The following is a 10885-nucleotide window of genomic DNA, read 5'->3' on the forward strand; positions in this document are numbered from 1 at the left end:
AAGTTAATAAAAAAAACTTGCTTAAAAGGATTTATACGATATGAAATCTTTTAGTGATTTTCAAGTGTATAAAACTACAATTTGTTTTGCAAAAAGGAGAAGCATATGTTTGATGTTTACTTGCATAGCAATTGATGTTGATGGGAAGGGTGGTAGAAAGTTTAGGGACTGAAAAGAGAGAAAATAGAAAGTAGAGGGGTCAATAGTTGATAAAGTAAAAAAGAAGGAGAGAGAGTGTAATGTGACGGAACAAAAACAATCACTGCACACACATCTTTTAACTTCTGATATACGTCTACTTCACACACCAAAGAATAAAGCCCAATGCAATTATTACAATTTTCTTTTATTTAATTATATTACACATATTTAATTATCACCATTAAAAATCATATTTACACCATCTTTTAATTAAAACTAGAAGACTAGAAGAGTATTCGCGCAATGCAGTGAGACATATCTTGATTTTAATATTTTAATTTATTTTTTGTCTCTATCGATATTATAATACGATTTTATGTGTTTTAAAGAAAACAATAATGATTTTATTTTTGAATAAAATATAAATTTGAAAAAAAATTATATCAATTTTAACATCAAATCAACTATTTAAAAGTTTTCATTTTTTATATAATTTCTTTAATTTATTTTTTTATTATAATTTAATTTAAGTTTAAAAATTAAATAATTTATTTTTGGTTTAATAATATAACATTTTATAAAAATAATTAAGTATTATGTTAGAACTTAATGATTATACTAATTATATTTTAGATTTTTTATATTTAAAATGAGATGTTTATCCTGTATTTGATGAAATATGATAAAGATGAAATCGGATAGGAATGAAATCGTTTAGGGATGAAATCGTTTAGGGATGAACGGGTTTAGGGATGGCTTTAACATGTTGTACCATTAGCAATAGAGGTTGTCTTTAAGAGTTTTTAAAAGTTTTAGTCAAATATTTTATAAGATAGTATAGATATTGCACTTTATTTCCAAACATGAAATATAGAATTATAACTATATTTATTTTTAATTCAAAAAATATAATATAAAAAATGGAGTGATTATTAATATAAAATAAATAAATAAATAAGGGAAGAATTAATTAATAGTAATTAAAAGAGGAGGGGATTGAAAACACAAAAACCTGAGATGGTATCAGATTCTGAAGCGGAAGGTGAAGGTGAAGGTGAAGGCGAAGGGGGGGTTTGCATTGAGTTTTCTGTCCCTTGGAAAATGCAGGGAGTTGTGTTTTGGCAGTGGACCTACGCCTATACCTACGTTCCCTAAATTAACACCTCTCAATCATTTTATAATAAATTCGGAAAACAGCTAAAATGGTTATTTCACTCGATCAAATTTACCTCTTATTTATTTCTCTTTTCTTTTCACATATAACCATTCATCGACTTCTGAAGGGACGATAAAAATATAAAAATAAGTTTTCGTGAGAGAAATAGCTAAAGGATAAATTTGGTTGATTGAAAATGGCTATTTGTGCCATTTTCTCTAATAAATCATAAACGGACAGGTATTTACTGGATCATTTAGTTTATCAGATGAAGATGACGATAACTGAAAATCTAATAATGTAAAAGTTGTGATAAGGATGGATGGTTTTTATCCTATGAGTGAGGCTGTGAGGGTGATGACTATTACCCGGTAAACGTTTATTGGGTAAATTATCACATGCGATACTGGTTTGATGGACTACAATCTTATCCAGTAAAGTAAACTAGATGGTTTTTATTACCGGTAAGTGTTAACAGGTAAATTGCTCATTAATCTCGTTCAATTTGATATTTTTGAATTAAAAAATTAATGATAGTTGATGAGAATTTAAACCTCCCAAAAACCGAGCCTTCACCAACATCCACGATTATCCACCGATCACCGACATCCATGGTCGATCACCGACGACCACCATTCACCGATCCACCGTCATCCACCACCGTTTCACGACACCGACCACATTCCGCCGCCAACTACCACCGTCCATCGCTGCCATCAACCACCTTCCGCCGCCATCCCCCACCTTTCGTCGACACCGACCACTTTCCGCCGACACCGAAGTGTGCTGCCACCCCAAACGTGGAACAATCACCTATCACTATGAAAAAACCGGTAAAATTTCTCAATATTTTTGAATATATATATATATATATACGATACATACATATATATACATACATATATACGTATATATATGTACATGTATATATACGTATATATGTAAATATAAATTTTTGTATGTATATATACTAGTTGTGTACCCGCGTAATGCGGCGGAGCCATGAATTTTAACGATTTTAAAGTTCCACTGGTTTTATAAGATAAGATTTAACGATGATATAAGTTACACTTGATCTTAACATATTAATACAATTTGAATAAATAAGAGTTATGGTTCCAATTACAGACTATCGATGAAAAAAAATTGTATGACAGTTTAAAATCCAACATATTTAAACGACTCCACAAATGTGTTCGATTTACACCAAGAGTAAAGAACCAAGAAACTTGAGCTTTAAGATAAACACTCAAAACCAATAAAGAAAACTACAAATTTGACAGATTATAAGTCATGAAAAGACCCAAAAAATGGGTTTTAGAATGAAATTTCAGCTGTTTACCCTCTTTCTTGTCCAGAAACTCAGATTAAGGTTGAAGTAATACATGTATATATAAATTTCAAAAAAACCCAAAAACATATTAATTCAGAACATATTATACAGTACAATTTGGACAGTCTAACCCCAAAATATAACATATATATATATATAAATAAATAACTATAAAATTATAAATCGTAAATATTAAAAATATTTTTTCATAGTATATATAATATATAATAATATAATTAAGTCAAAAACTATTCAATATTGGACTCATTTCGAAGGTATTAACGAGATGATTATAATGATGTAACTTGTTAAAATAAAAATGTATTTTTTGACATGTTTTAATTGATATACGATTATGTATGTTAATTTGATAAATGTTTAAAATGAAACATTTAAAAGTAAAAAACGTAAAGTAAATTAATTAACTAATTATAGGGATATAAAATATAAATTTAAATTATAATTTTAAAAAAAATCGGTTGTGAGAGGGTGAGTGTATGTGAGGAGAAGAGGGGGTGAAAAAGTGAAAAAGTGACATAAGGGTAGTATAAAGGGTATCTTGGTAATTTAATATTTTAAGACTTTAAAACTTTTGCTAAATTTGCTTAATAAGATAGTATAGATATAAATATGGTGTTTTTATGAAATGTATGTATATATATAAGATAGTATAGATATAGATATGGTGTTTTTATGCCTAATCAAATGAGAACTGAATAGTTTGTGGTAACTGTGAGGTCCAATCTCAACCACAAATCAACGAATAAATTAGAAAATTAATAATTATGATAGTTTAAGTTAAAATTATAATTAGAGGGCATATTAGGTATTTTTTTTTAAAAAACCCTCTCTCCTCTCTCCTCTCTCATCTCTCTGATCTCCAATCTCCGGCTTCCGGTGAAATCGGTATCACAATATATCACAATGGGTATCACATTGTGTATTACAATGGGTATCACATTGTGTATCTTTGTTTTTAAGGTTTGAGTTGGTATCATAGTTGGTATCACAGTATATCACAATGAGTATCATATTGTGTATCTTTGTGATTACTTGGTACCTGCCGGATTAATGTTTACCGGAGGCCGGAGATTGGAGGTCAGAGAGATGAGAAAGAAGAGAGGAATTTTTTAAAAATACCTAAAATGCCCTGTTGATCATCTCTCTCAGTGATTTGATGATAATCTCTTTTCTCTTTCACGTTATATTTGTGTTTCTGTATTTTCAGTTCCAGCGATTATCACTGAGTATGTTCAGTGATCGCTGAAGAACTTGTATTGTAAATTCATCAGAGACATCAATACTTCAAGAAGACAATACTCACACCAAAGAACCTTAAGCAAACGTCGAAGACTGAAACTGAAGATTAGAGACTGGCGAGTACGTGATCTGAAGCGGTATTCAGTGATTACAAGTCTGTCTATACATGTGTGAAGACTGCTCTAGCTTCAGCGAATGATGATGAGACCTCCAGGTCATTCCAGCATTCAACGATCAAATGAAGCTTGCTTAGCACGATTGTTTGGACCATATGGGATTGCACCACTACTGTCGGGGAACAGTATGCTTGGATTTTCACAGCTAACACCACCAAGGTAAAAAGTGTTTGGACCGCCCGGTAAACTTTGATGGATTATGGCACTCGATGGATTTCCACCATAACCACCATGGTTGACCACAAAGAGTGTCAACATTTCTGATAAACTTTAATGAATGGCGTTATGAAACATTAACACATCGTAGCCATCGATTAACTGATATAATAATTGTAACGAATTCGTTTTATAAAATAAAATGAAAGGAGCACGTAAACTTAACTTTTTCGTGACACGTTTAACGACACCGGAATGCGTTATTGGTGAAGGTAAACGTAATACACATACGGGGAACTTAACGGAAGGTACTCTAAGACACCATTTATCTCTTGGAATGAACCGTCACTTCGAAGATATACCAAAACATCATCACTTTGACGTGATTTTATATTTTTTGTTTAAGGGTGATGGGTTGTGATGATAGATTGTGTTTAATGGGTTAAGGGTTAAGGATTGTGATGAACTATTGTGTTGAGGGTTAAAGGTTGTGAAAGTAGAATATATGATAATAGAAATGAAAGAGAAGGTGTGAAAAATAATGAAATAGGAAGTTGATATTTATAATGAAATTTGTTGCACTAAAAGACGAAATAAGATTCTACATAAAATATCTGATTTTTGTCCATCAAATCAGATACAAATAATTTTTTTTTCGTTTTCACAATTATTATAGAATATCAACATTTTTTTAAAGAAAAATTATAACAACACTCATTCCTTAGTTTATGCGTTTAATTTTTTTTTTTGGTAAAAATTAGAAATATTCACGTAAAATCATATTTTTATAAGTTTTGTCACAGTAGATTATGTTTACAGATTATGAGAGCAGAAATATTTTATTTTATATACTAAAACCATGACATTTGGTCATAAAAAGGTAAATAAAAAACAGTTTAAATATCATCTTCTATTTATTAAAAACACCCCTTTATCGATATTAAAAAAATGAAAAAAATTGGACCTCCCTAGGGGGAGGGCAATCGGATAACGTGGATCGCCCCGGGGGTAGATTCACGAAAATCGAGGCTTGAATCCTAAAAAGATGCATGTGAGACCCATCAAAATGATTTTTTTATTATATTTTTTTGAACTTTTATTATGTAGTAAATGAGGTTTTTATTTATATGAAACAGTAACAATAAATAAAAGGCATTAAGATTTGACGAGACAATAGATATGCACAATCCATCCATCAGTGGTACAAGTATTTGTAGGTAACTACTCCTAGTATGAGTATCTACATAATTTTCTCTGCATTCATTTCTCTTTCTTTTTTGTATTTTAAATAAATCATAAATTCACTATTTTTTCCACACATATATCTATATTATATTATAAATCATTTGACAAAAATTCTTAAAAATCATTTTTATGCATGTTACTTAAAATTCAAGATTACAAGTAAATTATGCATAAGTACAACTTATTAAAGCTCCATGTTTGAATTCACGTAACTAACTGTGGATAAACATAACCAATTTGAGGATAAACATCTCATTTTAAAATGTAAAAAATCAAAAATATAACTAGAATAATTATCAAGTTCTAACAAAATAATTAATTATTAGCTTTATAAAAAAATTATATTATTAAACCAAATTTAAATTACTTCGTTATTAAACATAAATTAAATTATAATACAAAAGTTGAATTAGAAAATTACAAAAAAATAGAATTTTAAATAGTTTATTTGATACTAATATCAATATACTTTTGTCAAAATTTTATGATATATTCAAATTTATATTTTATTCAAAAAGAAAAACATTATCGTTTTTTCAAAATCACATAAGATCATACTATAACATCAATTGAGATAAAAAATGAAATGAAATATTAAAATCAAGATATATCTCGTTGCATTGTACGAGTACCCTTCTAGTATGTATGTATATATATATATATATATATATATATTCTCATATTTCTAATTTATTATCAGTGTTTTTTTTTTTTTGGCTTCTGAAATATAATATATCAAATATTTAAATGTTTGGTTAATGCATAAAAAATACAATGTATTATAAAATAATTCGTATTTTATGCAATACAAAATGTTTGCAATATCACATCAATAACCAAGATAAAATATTATTTTAAATTTACGTTATTTAAATTAAGAATAAAATTAAAGTACATTGTACTTTTATATGCCGGAAACAAATCACATGAAATATGTAGCTAGTTCTTTAAAATTAAATTTTTAATTCGTCTGAAAAAATTTCAAAGAAAAACCTGATAAACTATCTCATTTTGAATAACTAATTGGGTACTTGTACAATGCAGCGAGATACATATTGATTTTAGTGTTTCTTTTTTCTAGTCGATGTTATAATACAGTTTTATATGGTTTTGAAAAACGATAATGCTTTTATTTTTGAATAAAATATAATATGAAAATATCATAAAAAATGGAAAAAAAAAATATTGATGTTAGTAGCAAATTAAATATTTAATTTTTTTTTTGTATTTTTAACTATTTTTTATTTTTTATTTAATAATATAATTTTTTATAAATATAATAATTAAGTATTTTATTAGAACTTAATAATTATCCTAATTATATTTTAAATTTTTTATATTTAAAATGAGATGTTTATTCTCTATTTGATTATGTTTATCTGTAGTTAGTTACACGAATTCAAATATGAAGCTTTAATAAGTTGTACTTACGCATAATTTACTTGTAATATTAAATTTTAAGTAACATGCAACAATAAACAATACTTTATGCATAAAAAATAGTTTTTAAGAGTTTTTATCAAATGTTTTATAATATAGTATAGATTAAATTTTTGAATGAAAAAACTATTAAACTTTCTCATTTTGATTGATAATTGATTATGTCCCTGAAATATTATTTTGAATGAAAAATTATTAAACTTTTTCATTTTGAATAATTAAGTCATTGAACAATTTTTTCAATAAAATAAACTATCTTTTAAAATTTGGTTACTTACACCATTTTAACCCAAAGAACACTACATGTAACTGACTAGAAAAAACTTAAAGTAAAACTATTTGTAAGCCCTTAAACGAGATCAAAAAGTGAGAGATTGTTAGCAGAGACCAACAGTGTAATAGCCATACGAAGAACGGACAACGATGGGACGACGGAGAATGGCGAGGGGGAGTGATATCGTTGTTTGCAAGGGGTTTGAAGGGCGCAAGGTTTGAAAACGGCAAAACTGGTTTAAGTTTCTTTTTTATCTTAAGACCTTCCAAGTCGGTTATGGGTAGTTTTTTTTTTTTTTTTGTTAAAACGATGTAGATAACCAATTTTAAAAGTTCGATGATTTATTTATTACAAAAAAATGTTCATGGACTTGATCATCCAAAATGAGAAAATTCAATGGTTTTTCATTCAAAAAAATAATTCAGAAACTTAATAATTCCAAATGAGAAAATTTAATAGTTTTTTCATCCAAAAAATATAGTTTATGTCGTTTACCAAACGCTTACTCGGGTAAACATTTATCAAGTCACATTACCTTACGGTTAAGAAAATCTAAAACCAATCCAACTTTTTTCAAAAGTATAACCCAACCTAACCCTTGCGGGTTGGACAGGTTGAGCGGTTTGTTAGTATATATAAAAATTGAAAAACAAAATACGATAAAAACTACTACAAATATACAAAACGAAGTCATTAGTTATTACAATCATCCAAATATATAATTAAATCCTTAAGTTTTAGAATCAAGTGTTTCAAAAGTTTTAATAATAGATGTCTCAAACCGCTCAAATCATCAATCAAATACGACCGTGTTATCAAATTAATTTACAAAAAGTAAACAATTTATTAAGAATATATTAGCATGAAAAAAGAACCGTTGTTATCAAATTCATTTACAAAGTTCATTTACCTTCTTCAAGAAAGTCATAAGATGTATTTGCATCAAAATATTTACTTGTTTGAATCCCCTCATTATTCACAAAATTTATTTACCTTCTAAATGAGTCCAAATATGACCGCTAGTACTAAACAAACATAGCAAAAACATCTTTAATTATCATAGATGCGTACTTTTTTTAATTCTTATATTATATATCTATATGTATAGGCTAGTAGTGTATATATATATAAATATAATATAGACAGGATAGACTACTAACTTTTTGTCTAAATAGACTTGTATTTTTGTATTCTTATATTATATAAAAATATAAATAAAATTTTATAAAAATTATATATATAAATATATATATATATATATTTTGAAAGGCAAAAAGGAAGGATAAGGGAGAGAACTTCGGCATGACCATCACCCTCACTAAGCCAACCAATAGATTAAAAACAGATCCAGCAAGAAAATTGGGATCATGTGAGATCAAGAGTTTTCCGTGAGATCCGTAAGACCAATTCTCAACTCTTGGATTAGATCTACATCTAAACATTCATAATCACAAAATTGTCACCGTACAACTTTAGACTATTAGATCATTAACTTATAAAGTTGATTAATGAACATAAATTGGTCTTACGGGTCTCACGAAAAACTCTTAGTCTCACATGAACCCAACCATGTATATATATATATATTTGTAATTCTTTAATGCAAAGTTAGAGTAGAAATAGAGGGGGGAGGCAGGCCTTAAGGCCATTGTTTTGAGAGAAAAAAAACATCATTAATGATGAACAGGGAATAGATGTTGAATTAGAGTATTTTTATACATATTCAAGCATGTTAAATATTAGTAATATGTGTTATTGGCGTTTTTATGAAAAGAGAATGAAACTGATGCAGGTTGAAATCGTGAGAAATGGGAAAAAAAAACTATTTATATATATCGAATGATTGTGTGAGAATTAAAGTTCGGATGATTAACGTTATAAGTGATCTGAACCTTTGATCATCTTTAATCTCAAACTCATCCATGAATCGCGCTCCATACGAGGATTGATCCAGTGCATCTCATCGTAAGATGAAGATCTCTTCTTATGCTTCTTATTTTAACTCTCATTTTCACTGAACCCAACATATACATATAGGGGAAAGTTCATTTGTTAACCTTAATTATTGTGTTAACTTTATAAACTAATCATTACTATTGATTTTTATAATAAAAGGGTTGAGATTAATCATATTATAAATTTAATTTATTAAATGTGTAATCTCACAAACATTGTGAACGTAATTGTTGAAAGGTAATTATGTAAAAGATAATGCATTCAATGACATTGGTTACAAACAGTAGAAATCGTATATATTCAATTATGTTCACAATTGTCACATGTGTTCATATATGTTCAATTTGTGTTCATAATTGCCACAAGTGTTCACATATATGTCATGTGTTTATAATTGTCATAAGTGTTCATATATGTTCAATTTATGTTCATAATTGCCACAAGTGTTAACGTATATATTCAATTTGTATTCATAATTGCCACAAATGTTCATATATGTCAATTTATGTTCATAATTACAAGATACTCACTTTGATTATTTACTTCACTTCTTGATCTCGAACTCCGACTGTCACCATAAACAATTTTAACTTTCTTAATGTTGTCGTGCTGTTTTCCAATGTCTTTATCCATAATTGTTTGAACGATAACAAACACTTTACTAGCAGATCTCCTCCACCAATCACAAATTTATAAATATTAAAGATGAAAGATCAATATTAAAAAATGAAAAAAAATCACAAGATCAATAGTAAAAATGTAAAAATCACGAGATTTTATGAATTTTCTAACTCCCAATTAATGATATAAGAGTTAACAAAAAAAGATGACTCATATGCTCTTAACATTAAATCCTTAGATAGTGAAAAACATAATATTAAGATGGATTGTGATTGGTCTAAAAAGTTTATAAAGTTAACACAATAATTTGGGTTAACATTTGAACTAAGCGTTCTCTCTCGTTTATATATATATATAAACGAGAGTTAAGGTGAAAAGCGTAAGGATCTGGACCCTTGATCACCTTTAATCTCAAACTCATCAATGAATCGCGCTTAATACGGGGATAGATCCAGTGCATCTCGGTGCATCTCTAAGGGTAGAGATCTCTTATTATATTTCTCACCTTAACTCTCATTCTTACCGATACTCAATCTTATGTATATGGACTATGTGTATGGTTAGGAGTAACCAATCAGATGTTTAAAATATGTGTACAGTTTGTACAAATGACTTGATTTGCAAAATAATCCACCCCTATATGTTTAAGGGGACCTTCTTTGAGAACGTATAAACTTGTGATAACCTTGAGACTAGTGCATCATATACGATTTCATATGAATATTTTTCATCTAAGATTAGGATTTAGAATATCAATTAACATATATTTGTTTTATAGTGTGTTTGTCTCACATGTATTTGTTTTACAATGTGAACTTTTTTAGTCTGTTTGTAGAACAAAAGTTTCATGTTGTGAACCGCATACATATGAAGACAACACATGGTGAAACATATATACGTTTTTATTAATATATTAAATGTTAGTCTTAGATGAATATATAATGTGAAATAATATCTTAAGATAAGAGTTCCCATGGTTATCACAAATTTATGGAGTTCTCAAATAATTAAACCCATATATATATATATATATATATATATATATATATATATGGACGGTTGAGATTGAGTTGTATTGGTTGTACAAATGTAAAAGGTAAGAAGAGATTTCCACATTTGGATCAATC

The sequence above is a fragment of the Cynara cardunculus genome, assembly GCF_001531365.2.
Source record: "Cynara cardunculus var. scolymus isolate 2C chromosome LG 2, CcrdV1, whole genome shotgun sequence".
Taxonomy (NCBI): domain Eukaryota; kingdom Viridiplantae; phylum Streptophyta; class Magnoliopsida; order Asterales; family Asteraceae; genus Cynara; species Cynara cardunculus.